Genomic DNA, 21,181 nt, shown 5'->3' with positions numbered 1-21,181 from the left:
ACTCCCCATGGGGAAGGTAAAATAATGATACAAGACAGCAAAGGATAGAAAGAAGAACCCACTTTACCCATATTGTCACTGGTACATGTAGTAACAGGAGAATGTGTGCATCTAGTTACCATGACTAACAACAGTACTCGAAGTTACATAAAGGCACAGACTGGCTTGAATTACCAATGCTTAAAGAAAGTAATTGATTACTTCATAACATTTCTTCAGACTGGAACACACCAAATGCATAACATGCTTACAAGACAAGTTGTATTAAAAAAGTATGCAATGTGCATTTAATTGAAGGGCATTGATATTATAATTTACTAGACATGGTAAAAGAAAGAAACAGGTGACAGTTGAGTTACATAGAATTGTAAAAATAGGTATGTTATTACTTTTTAGTATCAGTAATTAAATCTCCTATAAATTTTCTACAACATGAAGTTAGGAATTATTTCTAATAATTGGAAAAAAATAAAGATGAAAATATCTAGAAATTATAGAATGAAAATGAATCGGGTTTTACTTTTCTTTCAAAATCTCTTATTTCATGATTTTACTGCTAAAATTGGTAGAGTGCAGAAGAGAGTAGAGCATAAATTAGAACAATTCATAACAATATACATTTTCTCACTAGATAAAGAAATAACAATTCAGAGAATGAAAGTCTGGGCTCATTATTTTAATTTATTCAATGTTCTTTCAGCAAACTTTTAGTGCACAAATTTTTAAAATAAAAATTTGAGGTGCTGGAATATAGATACATCCATGAACAAGTCATAGAAATTCATGGTTTTTTGAAATTTATTGACTATGTAAGTAAAAATTCATAGCTAACAACTGCTAGAGTGAGGTGTGGTGCACAAATAAGGGAGGGAAGAGGGACAGGAAATGCTGGGGGAAGTGGTGATTGAAATGGTGAAAAAGGAAGTCAGGAAAGCCCTCACTGAGAAATTAACTTTTGAGGCATGACTTTGAGAAGGATGAGAAGAAATCCATCTAGATGTGGAAGGGAGGAGTAGTTCCAGGTAGTGACTTGAGCAAATGAAAAGTCAAAATATGGAGCTTTCTGGCTGTACTGGGAGTACTGGGAGAAGAGATAGGAGTCCGGAGACTCCAGGGCTTGCCTAGAATATCAAGGGGAAGAGTCTGGGCCACAGTGAAAGGCAGTGGACAGCTACAAAACTTCGTAGGCCATTGTGAAAATTTTGCCTTTTCCTCGATGAAAGGAGATGGAAATGGAGTTTCAAAAACACAGTTGGAAGGACTCTAGTCTTCTGTTGCAATGGAATAAGATACCAGCATGGTTTCTGTGATTGGCTTTTTATAGAAAATACATTTTGTGTGTGTGTGTGTGTGTGTGTGAGAGTGTATACACATTTGATCATCCGAACTCTAAAGATGACCTTCAAGACTCTCATCCCTGGTTATTTAATACCAATTTGGGTACTACTCTGAATGAATTTTTTTACATGAAATTCAGGTTACAAATCAGCTGATCTTAAAATAGGGAGATTAGCTAGTATTGTCTGGGTGAGTCCAATGCAACCAAATGAGCTCTTAAAAACAGAGGAGGAAGACAAAAGAGTCAAGCACAGGAAAAAGTCAGAGAAATTAAAAGCAAGAGAAAGACTTGAACTGCCAATGAATGCTAGCTGAGAAAATGGACAAGGCAAGCTACAAGATAAGCTGTCTAGAAGCAGAGAATGAAAATCTGGGTTCATTATTTTAATTTATTCAATGTTCTTTCAGAAGCAGAGAACAGGAATAGGGGTAAAGCTCAGTGGTATAGCTTGATTAGTATTTACAAGGCCCTAGGATTGATCCCCAGCACTTATAAAACAAAACAAACAAACAAAAAACTGAGAAACTGAGGACAATTTCAGTCCAGCAAAGAAACAGGAGCCTCACTTCATGTCTATAACCACATGGGAGGGAATTTCACCAACTACCTGAATGAGCTTGGAAAGAGTCTCGTTCCCCCAAGCCTTTAGAAAGGAAGAAAGCCCTCCCAACATCCTGATTTTAGTTTGTAAATTCTGGAAAAGAGAACTAGAGGAACTGTATTTTGTCCAAGCTGCTGAGTTACATAGCTACAAGATAATAAATGTGTGTTATGTTGGTTACTCACTTTGTGGTACTTTGTTAAGGTAGCAATAGAAAACCAAAATATGTATATTTTATATATTATATATTTATTTAATATAAGATATCCAAATATAGTATTTTCCTAACATTTTAATGAGAACAAAGTTTGTGACTTATTCTCCTAAGAGAATTATTTTTATTTTCCTGGTATATGAATCTTTTTCTAGTTCAGAAAACTCAGTATAGGAGAATGAATTAATGAACCAGAGAAGGAATCTTATGTTACTTAAGTGGATAAATAAAAAACAAATAAATAGATAAAGTAATTTACCATGGAAATTTTGCTTATGGTATCATTTTCTAAATAATTTCATTCTGGTAGATTTAGAAAGCCTAAAATTCATTAGGAAAAAAATTGAATACATCTTTTTTTTCATGTATAATCAGTGAAGTAAAATCCTACCATGATTTTTTTTTTACTACCATGAAATTTATACCACCATAAGGAATCTCAAAAGATTTGCAGGATTATAGGTATAGGAGAAAAACTTTATAGTTGCTCCAAATTGTCCCTAGGTTTGACCACTTGTATTTGCTGCTGTCACACTTACCAAAAAAATTGAAAGCAGACTTGGGTCTTAAGGATTTTATTAATTCCATGTCAACATGGGAATATATGGCCATAGTCTCCCAGGTTCCTTGAAGTACAAAATATTCTTACATATTGCAAGTCTTGCATAACTTCCAGGGCTTCCTCCCATCTGAACATCTTGAGCATGGTGTCTTTCTTGTTAGGAGTTGCTTTTTTTTTTTTTCTTCTGGTGCATTATGTGCACATGTGTAAGCCCAAGTCATTGACGTCAAACACAGACTGTGCGTTTTCCTGTAAGACACCCATGCCATTTTAAAGCCTATCAAAAAAGATAGTGAAAGCTGCCCCCACAAGTTCTCATCTTTAGTGAAGATGATGAAACACACTCAGAAATAAATAGCTTCATTCAAACTAGAGCTTAAAAACACCAGATTGATCCACTGATTTCAAACGGTTTTTCAATAGCAGCTGACAGTGGCATCCTGTGGAGCTCAAAAGATGGTCTTGTCTTATTTGAAACCGGGCCTTTAAACACAGCAATCATTCAGAATGCTTCCGTAAGGCCTCCTCCTTCTCCCTGTGTATATGACTCCATCCTTTCTCTTCCTATTAAAATTTCCATATATAATTAATCAACTCGGAACAAAAGGAAGGGAATCTCAGTCCATATAAATTTCTTATATTCTAGACAATCATTTGTTATGTGACTGAACATACTAAAAAATATACCAATCTCCTTCCTACATGTCCCAAAATACCAACAATTATAATCTTAAATTTAAAAAAAAATACATTTCCTTTTTAATATTTTGAATTTAACTTATACTACCACATTTTCTCACTTGAGACAAGGAGTATTTTAGAGAGCAAATATCACATTTTGCTATTCTAAAAGTTGCTTCAATTGTCAGTGCTCTCACATTTCATTATAAAGAATTTAATAAACTCCTACTGAATACCTACTAGCATGTACCAGGTTCAGTACTTGGCACTGACTAATAAAATGACACAGACTAATAAAATGCAGTCCCTGACCATTTAAAGTCCATAGTTAATCAGCTAACTTCACACATACACACACATACACACGCACACACACTCTCCAACTAATGAACAGGTGCAAACTGGACGTTATCTCTACAATTAAGACTGAGCAAATTCATCTCAGTTGGAGAATAGGAAATGTCTCAATAAATTATGATCTGACCCTTTCACCTATTCTCAAATGGATTTTTATCATCTATTATTTATCAATTGATCTCTGAGACTGAACTAAATCAATATATTTTGTTGCTGTCTTCTTTAAGGCAATCATTTTCTTGGAACTGGAATGTACTAAGGCAGTCATCACTGTTATTCTTAAACAATCTCTAGAAAAAAAATTAAATACCATTTGTATCAAGGTTGAATTCAGTGCCAATAGAGTCAATGGGACAGAGTGAGGTGGATTAAGGAGTACAGTGTTGTCCCCCAAAGTCCAAAAACATGCCAAACACCTGTTTCTGATTGTGTACACAAGCACCCTAATTATAGTATTTTTTTAAAGTTGTCCATTGTTCTAAAAGTGATTTAGAGAAAACCTCTTTAAACACAATGGAATTAAACATACACTTTGCCCATATGTGGTCACTGTGCTTTGAGAATTTGAGGCCTTTTAAAATCAGCAGTAATGAATAAATGGATAGAGCAGCAGAGATTGAGAGAAGAAAACTGGAGATTCCTTCTTCTGACAACCTTACAACTGAAAGCAGGGGAAATAATTATTAGTCCCCCTCTGAGAATGAGATATTTTGTTCTGAGATACGCAAGACAATCACATCTACAGTTGTAATCTTTTTCCAGAAAATACTGAAAATCATTAAAATCCCTCTCTTCCTTTCGTGCCAAAGTTTCATAAACATGATGATCTGTGATTCAGGCTTTTTCATAATTATACCTTGCTATATTTTGCAATACTGATAAAGTACTTTATTTCAATAAAACAGTAACTAGACCATACATGATTGTTAGGCTCCATATCAATTGTCCCTCATTAATGTTGCAGAAAAGCGATTAGCATTTTGAGGCAAACAAGGTGTACTTAGTTAGTGGGACATGACCCTGCTGTCACTAAATTATATCTATGATTAATGATCTCCTCTGTTTAAAGTCTGAATCATAATAAATAGATTATAAGTGAAAACTGGGGGATGGATAGAGAAATGTGGGAAAGATGAACCTTAAGACTTGAATCGTACATGCCATTGTTCAATATTGAATTCAGCTCATCGTGCAATTGACCTCAAGGTTGATGCTCAGATTTCCAAGGCAGTGGTTTTCAACCCTGACCACACATAAAAATCACCTGGGGAGCTTTTTAAAAACCCTAGTGTATGGGTCCCACCTCAGACTAATTAAATTCTCTGGAGGTGAGATCTGGGCACTATGAGGTTTTCAAAGTATAAATGCCATAATAGCCACATTTAAGACATGAAATTGGAGTCAGGAAAAAAAAAATAGAAAACCCAGAGATCTAAACATGTTATGATAAGGATTTTTGGTTAGGATTCTCTAAATTACATTAGCACAATGAAAATTATGTTTCTGTCACATACTAATTAGTCCAGAATTTTTATGTAAAAGTTTCTAGGCATTTATTCCATTATTGAAAATATCATCTTGTTCTTTGAAAGGTAATTTTATTTCATTTTAACTAATCCATTATAATTACAGGCAAATTTGAGAACGGTGAAGCCTCTCAAGTTAAAGAGAGCTGTTTTGTCCTATGGACATGTATATCTGTATGTAAACTCACACACCTGAGTTTAAATAAATCTGATCTAGGAGCCATCCAACCTAATAGCAATAGGTTTGTAAGGAAAGAAGAGAAAAGGCAAAAGAAGAGAAAGGGCAAGGGAAGAACAAAATGAAGGAAAGGAAGATAGGAATAGAACCAAATATGATTGTTCACTTTAACCCTTAACTCTCCAATGCAAAGCTTCTCTTGATGTCTGCCTTCTCTTTCATTCATCTCTCCATCCATCCCTTAAACAAATAACTTAACATCTCCTACAGTTGGTGAATTGCTAATATACTCAATGCAGTAGTTTCACAAAGATGACAAATTGGATTCATAAATAAGTCAATAATTTCTAGTCAAAGTTCTAAGCAACTCACAGTTGATGCAAAACTAGAATTTGGTTTTCTTTCTGTTAAAAGGATAAATTTTATCTTGAATGACTATGGAAGATTTTCCTTTAGCTGTTGAGAAAAAGTGCATGGGGCGACGGTGGAGGAGTTCTGAATCACCCTCCAGGACCTAGTACAGATCACCGATTTGGAGACAATCTTGTTGCTCTACTTCTTGAAGTTCAAGTGAAGAAATTGATTGATATATGCTTATTAAATATATTCATTTTATTATTACATCTTCTCACCTTAGTAATGCTACCTGTTAAACTTAGTGTATTCAATCCTTTCAGCTCAGACATTAGTATGTTTTGTGATATTAATTTTTGTGACAATGGAAGTTATGAGATTTTTTTAGTGCTTATATTCAGTCAATCAGTTCTTTATATATATTTTTTGCTCAATATCAGGCAGTTAGTGTAGTTTTGAATGAATTATTGACTTTGATTGAGTTATTTCAGATAAAGAAATGTCTGTACAGAGATTTAGATTTCTTCAAACATATAAACCACTTCAGGTCCTTCTAGTATATCTTAGAAATAGTAATAAGATGAAAACAAAAAAATCTTTATTTTCTAAAAATACTTTATAGTGACTACTCAGAAAAAAATGTGAAGCCTTCATTTAATTCAGTGAAACAGAAAAGTTGATCATATAGTTAGTTCATTACTAATTTTATGTTGTAGGCATTTAATCACAAGTCCTTCACATATTTGGAATATATTAACTTTGAAAATTATGGAATAAATTCTTGGGCATATTGGAAAGGTAAATATAATGGTGATATGTGTTATATAAATATGTGCATAAATATGTAGGTAGAAATAGGATTTGGAAATGGCTGGACTGGTGCATTATCTTATCGGTTATAAAATTTTTCTTTAGATTCTTAACTTGCTGCCAAATTTTGTGCTTAGTTGGAGAGAGTTTCATATGATTTTTTGTATGTTTATTTATGGTATTTTTTCACTAAAAATGCATCATTACCTTAGCAGCTGCTGCACCACATGGAGCAGCATGTGTGCATTTAAAAGAGATCCAGAGCACCTTCCCCCAGAAACCCAGAGCCAATATGCTTTGGGAAATCTACAGCAGGACTCAGATTTCACCAGCAAGATAATGTACAATTTAGATATTTTTACAGGGTTTTTTTTTCCAATAATAATTTTCTATACCATTTCTTCTTTCCTAAGTTTTCTGTTTAAAAATACTGTTTCAAAAAAAGGAAAAATATATAAAAGTTAATGCATAAGGAACGAAAGCTTAAAATACATTCTCTTCTTTGGTTGGGGCCATTTTGGAAGAATCTTAGGACTGTTTCTACTTAACAACAAAACATAAGAGAGAAAAAAATATAGAAATGGGTTATGGTGTATTTTTCATGAATGAGTCTTCCCTTGTTTTGTATAATTGAGTCTGAACCTTCTTATTTCATGTGGGGTGTGTGTGTGTGTGTGTGTGTGTGTGTGTGTGTGTGTGTGAGAGAGAGAGAGAGAGAGAGAGAGAGAGAGAGAGAGAATGGAGGGGAGGGGAGCAAAGGTGAGGTGTCAGGTCATTCCAAGTCTTAGTCTTCCTCTGACTAGGTGCTCCAGTTCCTATCCCCATTGGCATGCATCTTTTGAAAACCTAATTTCAGTCCCAGCCCCAAATCTATATGCTGAATTCTATGACTCTTCTCTTTGAGAATTTTCTAGATAATATTTCTGTAACACATCTTCAAGGTTACCACTCAGTTCAGAATAAAGAGACAATAGAGTAATGCTGACACTTGGTTCCTGTTAGAAACTGAATGTTTGTGCCCTCCAAAGTTGATATTTTGAATCCCAAATTCCCAATGTGCTCGTAGTTAGAGATGGTGCTTTGGGGAAGTAATTAGTTTTATAGAAGGTCATGAGGCTGGGGGGTCTCCATAATGGGATTAACATCCTTTTATGAAGAGACAACAGAGAGCACCACCAGAAAGCTAGTGGACATCCCCCTCCCAGATACCCCTATATGACGATTCAGTAAGAAAGCTGCCCTCTGTAGGACCCTCACAAGAACCCAACCATATACTGGCACTGTGATCTCAGACTACCAGCCACCAGAACTGTGAGAAAATCGATTTATTTCTTATAAGGATCCCAATTGGACATTTTGTTATGACAGTCAAAGCTGACTAAAAGAGACCTCTTGTCAGAGAGCCAGTAGGAAGTGGCAAGGATGAGGAACAAGGGAGGGTGTGGCTGGTCTAGAAAACATGGGAATCCAGATTTAAACATGAAGCATTAATTTTACAAATTTGTCATTAATTCTAGTCTTGATTTATTTTATTTAAAGAACATTGTGCATAACTCTGGGGCTGATTTGACTCACAGGGCATGGGTAAATGTTACTAACCTTTGGTTTGTAGCATCAGAAAAAAAAGAATCCACTAAAATTCTATGACTATATGTCACTGTGAATTTCAAAGGGCAGAAGCTAATAGACTGGTTTGATTGAATTAAACACACACAGAGACAACTCTGAGCAAAGGGATCATGAACATGGATTTGGGATCTGGCTCAGCCATGTATAAACAGAGTGGACCAGTACTGCCACCATCTGTGCCCCAGAAAGACTTTCTCCCCCAAAGATAGCCTTCTTGCCCTTCATGAGAGCAGCTCTCTACTAAATAATTCATTTTGTTTCATTCATGGCCAATATAGTACACCAGATCACCATCAGGCCTGAATTTTGTCCTAGCTGGCCCTTCACAAAGCTTGCCAAGATTGAAATCTGCCAAGTTCACATTAAAGTTGGTATTGGAGGAACTGGAATGGGCTCTTGGTTTAGTCTGTACTCCAAGCGTCAGCACTGTGGCAGAAAGCAAGGGCCAAAAAGCCAATAGAACTATGCAGTAGAGGTGCCAGAGATACAGTCAAGCTAGAGCCAAGGATTGGGGACTTGGAAACCTGTTGCAAAAACTGGAGTTGTGGCTGCAGGCCACAGGGTAAGCTGACATAATTCTGCTGGATAACCTCTGCCCAGAGCTGCTGTCATCAGGCCTGGATTTTTGTGTCCTGGCTCTTTCTTAGTGGCATCTCAGGGGCTCAGCTCTTTACAGGTAGAAAGCATAAGCTTTTTATATCTGCTCTTCAGCTCTTTCTTAACACACGTTTGTCTGAGACTGTTTCAGTCAACTTTTTCACTGCTGTGACTAAAGGACCTGAGCAGCACAATTGTAGAGGAGAAGAAGTTTGAAGTCTCAGAGTTTCAGAGGACTCAATCCATAGACTGCAGGCTCCATTCCTCGATGCTCAAGGTGAGGCAGAACATCATGGTGGGAGAGTGTGGCAGAGGGAAGCAGCTCACATGGTGATTAGGAAGCAGAAAGAGAGGCTCCTCTTGTCAGATACAAAATATATACCCCATTGCCACACCCCCTGTGAACCCTGCCTTCCAGCCACAGCCAACCTGCCTCCAGGTACCACTATATTAATCTCATCAGGCATAACTCACTGGTTAGGTTAAGGCTATAACCCAATCATTTCTCCTCCAAACCTTCCTACTTTATGTCACAATGCTTGTAAAGCAATTGGCAAGTATCCAGTATATAATGGTATAGAGTAAGCATTTCCATTCAGAAGATTAGGGGCATAGAAAGAAGGGATAGAACCAAAACACCAAAATCCAGCTGTGCAAACAAGCTCTGTAACTCCACATCGGGCCTCTGGAGCACATGGCATCATGATGGTCTCTCCAAAGGGCTTGTGTAGCTCCGCCCCTGGGGCCATGTTGGTTGCAGCCCCAATGGCCTTCCTGTTGGCTTGTCTCTGCTCAATTCCTGCAGCTTTCCTAGGTCAATGTCCCACTTTACAGGCATTTTCTTAATCTCAGAGGTCTCCACTGAAGCTTTGGATTCCTCAAATTGTCACGCTTTGCCCTCTCAGGGGGTGCCTGCAGGGAATCCAACCCTGCTGTGCCCTTGTCTAGCCTCCAAGACTTTGTTTTGGAATCTTGGTCAAAGCCTCCATGACCCCCTAACTTCAACATTCTGCATTCATATAAAACCAACACCATGAGGTTGACACCAAGGTCTGCCACCATCTCAAGCCTACAGTGAGCCCGGCTGCACAGCCTCTGAATGCCTGGGTAGCTGAGCATGTTGAAAAAAGACCCTCACAACCCAATAATCTTGTGCATGAAGGGTACTCTACTCATCTCAAGAGAACTTTCACTTTTACTCCCTTGAGCTTGAGATAGGTGTGGTCTTGCCAATTCCTGAGATGCCCTCAAGTCATCTTTCTTATTGTCTCTTTAGCATTTCTTTAGTGGCGGTAATGTCAACTAATTGCAACTTCCTTAGCCCTCGTTTTATTCTTGCCAATCAAGTCCACATTTTCCAAATATTTCTGGTCTGCTTTCTGCTCCTGGTTATAACAATAAATTTCTCTAAAAGCCACCGGCAATATCCATGCCAACACTTGAATGCTATGTTGCCTAGACATTTCTTCCACCAGATTAAGAAGTCTATCGCTTTTAAAATCAGCTCTTAAAATCGGACAGTATGTCTCAGGACCTGGGCAAAATGCAGACAACTTCTCAGTCAGAATATAATTCAAATGGCCTCTACTCCAAATTCTTATAGAGCTCTCCTTTTCTGAATCCCCTCTTGAGCGTTGTCTTCAATATCCATGGTCCTATTGGTATTCTGGTCTTCTGAGCTCCCACCAGCATCAGCCATTAAGATCAGCTTGCTTACAACAACCTAAAGCATTTCCAGCTTGCATTCCTAAACATCTTAAAATTCTTCCCACCAATCTCAAAAATCTCAAAAAGCTTCCACACGGTTTGGTTAGTCACAATGACCCCACTTCTTAGTACCGAGTTTTATTTTAGTCAGCTTTTCCACTGCTGTGACTAAAAGACCCAACCAGAACAACTACAGAGGAGGAAAAGTTTGCTTAAGGGCTGACAGTTTCAGAGGTCTCGGTCCATAATACAACCAATTCCATTCCCAAGAGGCTTCAGGTGAGGCTGAACACCATGGAGGAAGAGTGTGGCAGAGGGAAGTGGCTCACAGGATGATCAGAAAGCAGAGAGAGAGACTACACTCTCCAGATACAAAATATACACCCCAAAGCCACAACCCCAATGCCTACCTCCTCTAGCCACACCTTACCAGCCCTCAGTTACCACTCAGTCAATCCGTATCAGGAAATCATTCACTAACTGGGTTAAGATCCCCACAAGCCAATAATTTCTCCTCCGGATCTTCTTGCATTGTCTCACACATGAGCTTTTGGAGGACACCTCACATCCAAACCATAACAGAAACACATAGCATTGAGAGTAGATAGTCTTTTGGACATACTAGCCTATTGTCCTCTGGGTTAGGACTCAAGATTCTGTCTTTGGACTCACAGAGAACTTCAGGTTTTGATTCATTTAGTTTAGGCCCTCATAGATTTTCTTGCACTGTCATTTCAATTGGAAATTGATTTCCATGTATGTGTAAGTTTATCAGGATGAACCCAAATACTATATATAATCATTAAGCTATAATAAAAAATAAAAATAAATTTAAAAATTTGTTTGCACTGAGTTTCACTTTACTATAAAATCCTTTGACTTTATCAAAGTTAACTAGGAGAGTCAGAAAATTGACTGAGTCTGAGAAATGCTGTCAAATATCATTTTCATTAGCTCATTAGAAGTTCACTTTGTAAAGTTTGAGAAAAAAAAATAAAATCTATTCAAATTCAGTGAACTGATCACTTTTGCCCAGGCTATAAAAAGTTTAATGAACAAACTAAAATTTTTAGCAAAGAGCTTTTTCATTTTTTTAATTTTGTTTTTCCCCCAAATGTAAGAAAATTGAGAACTCACTACAAATACAGAATTGATATTAAAAAAATTATTTAGCAATCTTTTACACAAATATATGTAAGACTCCAAATTGGTAGTCTAGGATAAAAGACCCCTCTTCCATGTTAGTCTTAAAATACAAATCAAGTGTATAGCTCTTGCATCATTAATATTAATTCTGTGCCTTCCCAATAATTGTGATACTGTTGTTCAAGCATTTCCCACACTACACTCCCCAAGTCAAAGCTGGAACTAACTTCATCTTCTCATCTGATTTTAAGTTCTCCTTCTTTTTAAAACTGGAGAAGCTAGATGGCTTGACTAGAATTTGACTTTATTTTCTACATGTCTTAGAAATAAGAATTTCTTCTTATTTCTCTTTTTCAAGGGAAAAAAACAGGGATGAAACTATCTTCTTCAAATGACGGTGCACCCCTACTACAAAGCGAAAAATCAAAAAACTGCCCTTAACATTTGCCTATCTCCTATTGCCAAGCTTGTATACCTGGAAGTTAGTTCCTGAACCTGTTTCTTTATCTATTAAATGAAAATAGTATTACTCTCACTGGGTAGTTGTAAGTTTTAAATGAAACATTATAGGTGTATTTAATTGTAAAGTCATTATTCAAGGGTGAAATGTTCAGTTGTTCATTTTAAAGAGGTGGAGCTGAGACTCGAAGGACTTGGTGGAGTCTTGGACTTGTGTCCCGTCTGACTTATCTGTGACCTTAGTCACTTAACTTCTCCAAATTCCAGGCTTCTTACTGGAAAATTAAAACTAAACTTCCTACAGCCCTATGCACATTAATTGAAAGCACTCTTCAAAAAAAAATCATTATTAAGTCCCTGGAAGATTCCGGTTCAAGTAAGTATAATTATTTTTATTCAAATTATCTGCTATTAATCCATTTTCAATATACATGATGAATAATAGCATGCTATATTTAAATTAGTTACAAAGATGGATTTTCTAAAGTGAAGATTATTGCTCACTTAAAGAGGTTCTAAGTAGCTGTGGTGACTTGGGAGGCTGAGGCAGGAGGATCGGAATTTGAGGACAGTCAGTAATGTAGGGAGAACTTCAGCAACTTCCTGTCTCAAAATAAAAAATAAAGGTGGCAGGAAGTCTAGCTCAGTAGTAGAGTATTCCTGAGTTCAATCCTCAATATAAAATTTAAAAAAAAAGTTCTAATGCAAACATGTGAGGTTAATAGTTACTTAGTAAATCTGATCTTTTAAAATGACTATACGCCTCAGTATTGTAACAATGTGAACATATAGAAAATATAGTTGTTAATAAAATTAATAGTAGCCTTATACTTCTAGAGTTGCTCCTGAAATAATAATGGGCTAGAAGTATAGTCTCCATTTTTCCAAGTATGTGACAAAACTGTGAACTTTGTGATATTAAACTATGTAACTGGTAATAGTTGCTAACCACTAGATCAACTCATCATTCAACCACACATCCGTCCTCACCCCCAATTTAACTTATACAAATATACATCATCCTCTGTTCTCTGCAGTCAGAATGCCCCTACTTTTCATCTTCTTAACAAAAGACTATGGGAAGATAAAAGGAAATTCAGAGTACTGGAACACATATGTTGAAACCATCTTTATTTGCACTAAATTTTATCCAAACTCGGTGGTTTACAGACGATTAAGTACTTAATCTATGTTTCAAAGCCCTAAAAATTTGTTTCTAAACATTTAGTTCCACTGCACAAATGTCAGTCATACAAATTTGCCTGCACATATATACACAGACATATACAGATAAGTATTACACATGGGTATGTTTGTAGGTCTACACATATGTAAACACATATATATTCACATGTATACATGTATATATACACACACAGTCTGTTAAATCCAGAATAAATTATTGTTTCTATGTATAATAACTCAAAAAGAAAAAAAAAACGTTTTAAAAGAAGCAGTAGGAGAGCAAGAACTAGTACACTTAGAGCAATAATTGATAAGGTTGAACTGTGGCCAGAGTCCTGGTGTCCAGGGCCTGGATCTTATTATTTATCACACAGCATGACCAAAAAATTAAGGGTAGGGGAGGGAGGGAATGAAAGGCCCTCCTGGGAGGACAGACAAAACCAGCCATTGATTGAACTGTATCTGATTGTTCACTGTCCCGTGCACCTGTGCTGTTTCCCACCCCTTTCCAAACCTCCTTGCTCCTGAGGGCTGAACAGTGCTCATCTTGCAAACAATATCCAAATTGAGATCAGAAGAAAGACAAAAAGCTAAATTTATCCTAACACTTTCTTCGTTCCAAGCTTCTACTTTCCTGTGACGCACAAATGTCATTTTTGATAAAGGGGGAAAAAAAAAGCTATTTTCAATAATGAAAAAATGGATTCCCCTTCCTACCAATAACAGTACAACTGCATCCCACAGAAGTATCGCTTATGGAACTACAAGCAGGAAGGCAGATGTCATTGTGTCCTCTCATCTGTGCTTATTTTTCACAGAGCTTTCTCAGCAAAGACAGAAAATAGGAGTGGGGGAAGACAGCTCCAGCCTGATTGGGAATGATTGTATAAAGAGTCTCCCAAGAAGTGTTTTATTTTCTTTGAAAAAGAGAAAGATGGCTTTCAATGAAAGAGTTCTTATGATTCTAAATTTAAATACAATTCCTATCATGCAAGATCAAAAAAAAATGTTTCTGGTTTGACAAAAACATGTTTGAAGAGTCACAACAAATGGCTGCACTTCCTTTGACTTGAGATGATTGTTGTTACCTGCCTGGAGTTACACTCTTGCATCTAGACCAAGCAAACTAAGTAGATCATCAGCACACTATAAATGAGTTTATATCATATTAAGAAAAACATTACATCTATGCTCGGGAGTACTTGACCCAAACCTGGAAGCCCCCCAAACAAGTACACAAATAAATTATATCTGCTAGGATGTCTTAATGTCAGCCTTGTGTGAAGAGAAAAGAAAATTAAACTTCATGGTTGAGCCATCATCAGTTGTGTTTTAGGAAGAATGTACGTGAGTTTTGGAGACAAACACACTTGTGTGAATTGAGATATCAACTTCCTGAAACTAATTTATTCACTAAAGTATAGTAATATCTATGAGGATTGTTGGGAATAGCACATAAGTTAATAAATATGTTAAGTATCAGGCATATTGTAAGCATTAAGCAAATTACGGTTTTCGTATTATTGTGGTTACTATTTTTGTCACAATATTACTAATGATCATAATATTACTGATATTATTAGCTTTATATCATTAGCTTATATAATTACAAGTAAGGTTACAATTTATTTTGTGGTGCTGGAATCAAACCTAGGACTTATGTATGCCAGACGAGTGCTCTAGCAGTAAGCCACATCTCTAACTTGAGATTACAATATTATATTATGATGATTTTTTATTTTTTTGTGTGTGTGGTGCTGGGGATTGAACCTAGGGCCTTGTGCATGCAAGGAAAACACTCTACCAACTGAGCTATATCCCCAGCCCTATTATGATGATTTTTACATGCATTATAAAGATCTAGTTTGACTCTGCAATGTTTTCAAATATAGAACTCCTGGTACAATTCTTCTGATCCTTGTAAAAATATTTCAAGGAACAAAAACTAAATATAATGAATAAGAAACAATTTTGGGGTTGCCATGTATTAAAGAAGGCTAGATTATTCTAATAGAATAAGTAAAGCATCAAAGCCTGTAATTTCTCCCTGAAAAGACAGAGTGGAGAGAGAAGGAAATAGTCAATGATGTGTAAAAAGAAAATCTCCACTCTCGGTTACCCCTTATTCGGTCTATTTCATGCAGCTATGCTTGAGGACACAAAAGGCAACCTGGAGGTTGGTGGTAAAATATGTTTCTGCTCCTCGGAGAAGCAGTTAACTCAACAGGCTGTGAACAGACTCCCAGGTCCTCAGAGAACAGGAACACACTTGACTGTGTTCTTGACATGGGCAAATGAGAGGACATGCACCCAGAGAGCAAGAATGAAGACCAGCCTAGAAGAAAAGAGGCCCCATTCTGCCTGTCCCAGGAACTCTTTCTGCACTGGCCCTCACAAAAATAGGCTTTTGCAGTCCTCCTGATTAAATCCTTTAGAATAGCAGTGTAATGACAGGGGCTTTACCTTATTATTACTTCCATTTTGAAGATGAGATGTTAAAGTAACCTGCCTAAAGTTATTCCTAGACTGCTGAAGATTTAGGGTTGCAGCCCAGATACACAGTGCAAGTGTGGGGTTATGTGGTCTGGACTCTTAATCTCATTCATTTGCCTTCCTTGGGCATAAGCAGTGAGAGGCAGAGCTACAAAGAATTGAATGCTGACAAATGGTTGCATCTACAAAGGTTTTACATGAACTCAGTGTAATATGAAGACAAGATGTAGAGCATGACTGGAAACACCCATATTATAGCAGCATCCCCTAATCTAAGATCACAAACCTGGAGATAAGAATTTTTTCACATTCCAGGTAAGAATTTGTAAGCTAAAAATGCACATATACAATGTAGCCTTGGTTAAACAAAATGTCAAGTTAGAAGCTTCTTGAGACCAAAAATCCCAATAAAATATGCTGTATAAGTCTTCATGGCAGAGAGCTTACAGGCATTTTTGAATGGATTGAAAAACCATACAAGACTTTGAAGAAAAAAGCCTGTTGACTATATAATTTACATAATATTTTATATTTCTATGATTCTATAGAAAACTTCCCAAAACTTTTCCTAGCTTTCTTTAATATTGTTTTGAGCTCTCATTAAAATATAAAAGGGTGAAAGAAATCCCTTGAAAATAGCTCTTTTGCAATTTAAATGATTCTTATTAAGCAAACCTGGAGAAGAAAGTCTATTTTATTATTTTTTAAAATAATCAAATCATAGTACTTAATCAATGACCCATTTTGTCAAAAATGTTTCAAAATGTCAACTGAATCAATAGAATATGCTATCAATTTACATGGCAACATTATTTAAGATTTTAGCATGAAGTGCCAAATTAAGGAATCATTTCAAAGATTTTTTTTTCACCATATAGAGAATGACAATGATGAAGAGAAAGAGTTAATATTGTCTTGGACTTATAAATGACTCCCTTTTAAGATGCATTATTTTGACAAGAATCATGGTATGATAAGAGCCAGAGACCAAGGTCAAAATGACAGGTTACTTACTGTAAACAACATGTCAGGGGGATGTCTACAGAAGCAGACATTCCTATTCACAATATCCAGTTGCTAGTTGGAAAGGTTAACGTCCTTTTAAACAAACTAGTTAACTATCCACCAGAGGGGGAAAAACAAGGACTTCCTGACAAAATCAATCTGAGCTTCAAAAACAGTTTCATGCTGTATATTAGGAGAAAAATGATTTGTTATTTTTAAATATTTAGCTGACAGATTGTTTATCTTTGATCACAGATCTGTATCTGCTGTTTAGCTCATAAAACTAAAAATATTCACTTATTTGGCACATTCTTCTGGTGAAATTATTGGCAGGAATTTTAAATTAGGTAGAAATCTTATGCTTGAAACGCAAAGGTGGGTTGCATTTGGTTTTTTGTTGTTGTTTTTGGGGGGTTTTGTTTTGCTTTGTTTTATTGTTCTGTTGTTTGGGGGGGATTTTTGATTGTTGTTCATTTCTTCATTACAGAAAGTTTAAAAGGCACCAGTAAAAGGTAAAGTATGGTGAGTAGAAAAATCTAATAATTGTCAGCTTATTTAGTCATTTGGTGAACCTGTATATAATGCTTTTTTTGTTTTTTCTTTTTAAGGAGCAGGTATAAGCCAAGATCTCTCATCCTTTACACTATTTTTTTAATTAGTTTTTTTTTTTTTTACGTACTTGGCAGTCATATGAATCAAGGAAATGAACACTACAAAAAAGTGTTTTTTTAGTGGTTCTTTCATCTTCATTGCAAATTGAAGCCCACACATAAACCATGTCAGAGTTTTCAAGTCTATTTTCTTCAAGAGAGAGACAAATTCTAGCTCTCTTTTAAATAATCACCTAGTTCATACCAATCATAAGTAATACGTGGTGGTGAAGAATAGAAAATGTACCTTTCCTACTAGAATCTCTTCACAGCACTGGATTCCAGATTAATGGCTCCATGGAGCCAGAGAATATTCCGTGTCTGTAGGTTAATTCTAGCAAACCTGAAAGATGCATTTATATTTTCTTGTTACCTAAAATAACCAACTCCCTATACTTCTGTTTACATGTTGAGACGTCCTGTCGTCCCTACTTTATCCATGTTGGCACTGATTAATGTAATCTCAAGGATACAATCCTTAGATTATCTGTTATTTTACTATTCCTACAACCTTATGGTATTCTATTTACAGAGCACCCACCCACAAAAATAGCAGCTGTCACTCTCTCCTTGCCCTTCTTTAAGAATTCCTCATCCCTATCATTGGAACTATTGTGGAAAATATGGCTTTCTTAGAAAATATTTATATTTATAATTTGAAAAAGAGAAGGGATTGTGCAAAACACTAATAGCATTGAGACCTGACCTAACCATAGCTAAACTGTTTTGTTTTTTTTTTTCCTCCACTACAAAACCTCTCAGAGCTTTCAACAAATAATGTTCAGTTAATTGTGTGAGGAGAATCTCAAGGTAGGGTCTGTGCATGGTGAGTTAGATGACTTGCCCACCTGCTTAAAAATTGTATCATTCCAAATGTCCTTTACATTTTCACTTTGCTGAGGATCCACACCTTACCTCTACCCGCCTCTGAAATATTTTGTTTTCAAAACTCAAAACTTTGGGAAGGTAAGGAGATTGATTGGACATTTTTATACCTTAATGTGATTCAGTTGGAGAAAGCCCAGTTGTACAAAATTACACTGCTGCTAATCTATACTAGTACTGGTGTAGAAGGAAAGGAGGAATATGGTTTTAGAGCATTGTGCACCAGAATGTGTGCATTTCTGGGTATGAGTGACAGCAGGAGGGCCTGCGTGCCTGGGGCTGTGGTTCAGGTTGTGCTGAGTTGCTTTAGGTTTAGTTGGAGTTTGTGGAGAAAGTGATAGGAAAGTAAATATAAAACGTGACTCAAAAACAGGCTTGTTTTCCACAAATACATCCATCTTTCTCCCACATAACCAGCATTTCTGCTCTCAAATTTTTATCTAATTAAATTCTGGGACTTCTGGATATAAATGTAGCTACAATTGAGTTGAATATGCTAAAAGTGGCAATATGGAGCCTACTTTCCATTATTTGAAAACTATTTCTAGGACAAAAATTTTCCAAGTTTCAAAACATGAGCTTGTAGGTGAGTGCATTTTTAAAATATAATCTATTACAATATGTAGTCTACTTAGGGTTTTTTTTTTTCCAGCCAAAGAGTTATTTTTCCTAAACTAAATTAACAAATCCATCATCCTAAGTGTGGGAATGTAATTACTAGTCATGGAAATATGTGTAGTCTTGAGGTTTTTATTAGCACTTTTCATTGGGGAACTCAAGCTATTGCCAAACTTCAAATGACATGGAGCTCCAGAAATATTTAGTATCTCTTCTGTAAGATTATAAAATGATCCTGAGAAAAGATTATGTATGGTACTCTGGCTTAAGTAAAAACAAACTAACTAAAATCTTCATCATAGGCAATTATAATGTTAATCATCAGAACTGGTTCTGTTAAGTAAGAGGTAGCCACATCCACAATCAGAATAAAACGCATGTTTCCTGATAGAAGACCATGTTGATTATATTTTATTATTTTCTGTATTATCTGTGCTTTGGCAATGGAGCCTTGCTAAATGGGGAGAGATTGCCAGTTCCCCCAAGGATAGCCCCAACTCTTTGAGTAAAGGACTGGCCTCTGGGCTCATCTTTCATTTGCAAACTAACCAATCCAGAGCCCACAATTCCCCACATCTCTTCTATCAGGTTTTTACATTCCAAGCCAATAAATACTACCTCTGTCCTAATCATTGCAGCGACTGATGTCAGAAAACTCAAGACAGGTCCTACACCCACTGACATTATTCAAACTAGCCAATCCTAAGTCTACTGACCCTGCCGTGCATTCTTTCCCACTGAAACCACAATAAAAGCTCTTACCCATGCTTTTCTCCCACTTCCACTGCCATCCATCCGCCTCTGATGCTTCCCTGCATGGCCCTGCATGGTGTTCTGTGCTCCCTCCTCTTTAGAACTGTGAATAACTACTACATTTTCAGCCAATCATCTCCTGATCCGTTGGTCTCACCATACCTGAACAATAGCAAACCCTACATTTTAAAACAAAGACTTTGAAATCATATGAAGGACAAACACCTGAGGTGGTCTACATTTTAAAATACCTAGAAATAAGAGAGGGAGAAGTATACCTCTGCAGATAGTGGTCAAATTAACCCCTTTATTCAAGTACCTCTTGTAACCTCATACTAGTCCGTCTACTCACTGGGAGATGTGAACTTCAATTCATTTGTGAAATGAGAGATTTGAACTACTAAATTTCTAAGTCCTTCCAGATATGTGATATAATCTTAGTGTTTAAGCTCATATCTATTTTGTTAACAAAATTCCCTTATTATATCTCTACCAATCTAAGGCATGATAGCAATATTACTTTGTCTATTGCCAATTTTGTCACTGAACTAGAATTCCTCTATGGCATGTGCCAGGTTTTATTTATTCTACTGTTCCTACCCCCTGTTGTGTTGTACATGTGAAAATGAGAGTTCAACAACAAGCACAAGGCTTGACTGAATCCAAGTACAATGAGCTTCCTATTCCATAGAAGTAGATGAGCATTATAATAGATTACAAAAACCTGCCTTTGAAGTTAAATAACAAAAATTCTAGGCTGACACACAATTCAAGCTTTTCCTGCTTAATAAATGGTTGGATTTTTTTAAATGAATTAATTGATCACTGTCAATAGAAATATTGTCAACAACTAAGAGAGTCAAATGAGGAGGCTTTTAGAAATTTTTATTTCTGATTGCTTTGTTTCTTTTTTTCCAACATAACTGATTATTGGTTTGCAGTATTATTTCAGAGGTTGATTTAAATTTTTTCATCCACTAAAAAGCAACAATGGACATTTTTAATTTTATATAAAAATGAAAAAAATATTAATCTGCAGCCATGCCAAAAAGGCAAACAAAAAGAGCAGCTTTTAATTAAATCCAAGGGGATAGAAGTCTTAGTACATTTTTTTTCATTTCTCTTCATTCCCCTCCCAGCCACTAGCTCAGTGTTGCATTGTAACTGTTCTCCTACTGATTTACATTTTTCTCTCTTCAGAAAGAAGAATATTAAAAAATCACAATAGTATACATTTTAGAAGAAAATTTTAATTACTAATTCATAAAAAAGTAATATTCATACACCAAGTATGTTACATGATCTAAATTAAAATACTAAGTTGAATTTGCTCTGGGGAATTTTAATGCCAGGTAATATAGGGAAATGGATACGTGGATGTTTTTGATGTCCTGTGAGAGGAAATTCCAAGTTTCAGCAGGTGAATCCATTT

This window comes from Ictidomys tridecemlineatus, chromosome 7 (genome assembly GCF_052094955.1).
Source record: "Ictidomys tridecemlineatus isolate mIctTri1 chromosome 7, mIctTri1.hap1, whole genome shotgun sequence".
Taxonomy (NCBI): domain Eukaryota; kingdom Metazoa; phylum Chordata; class Mammalia; order Rodentia; family Sciuridae; genus Ictidomys; species Ictidomys tridecemlineatus.
The sequence above is the reverse complement of the archived record's forward strand: the minus strand, read 5'-3'. Positions refer to the sequence as shown.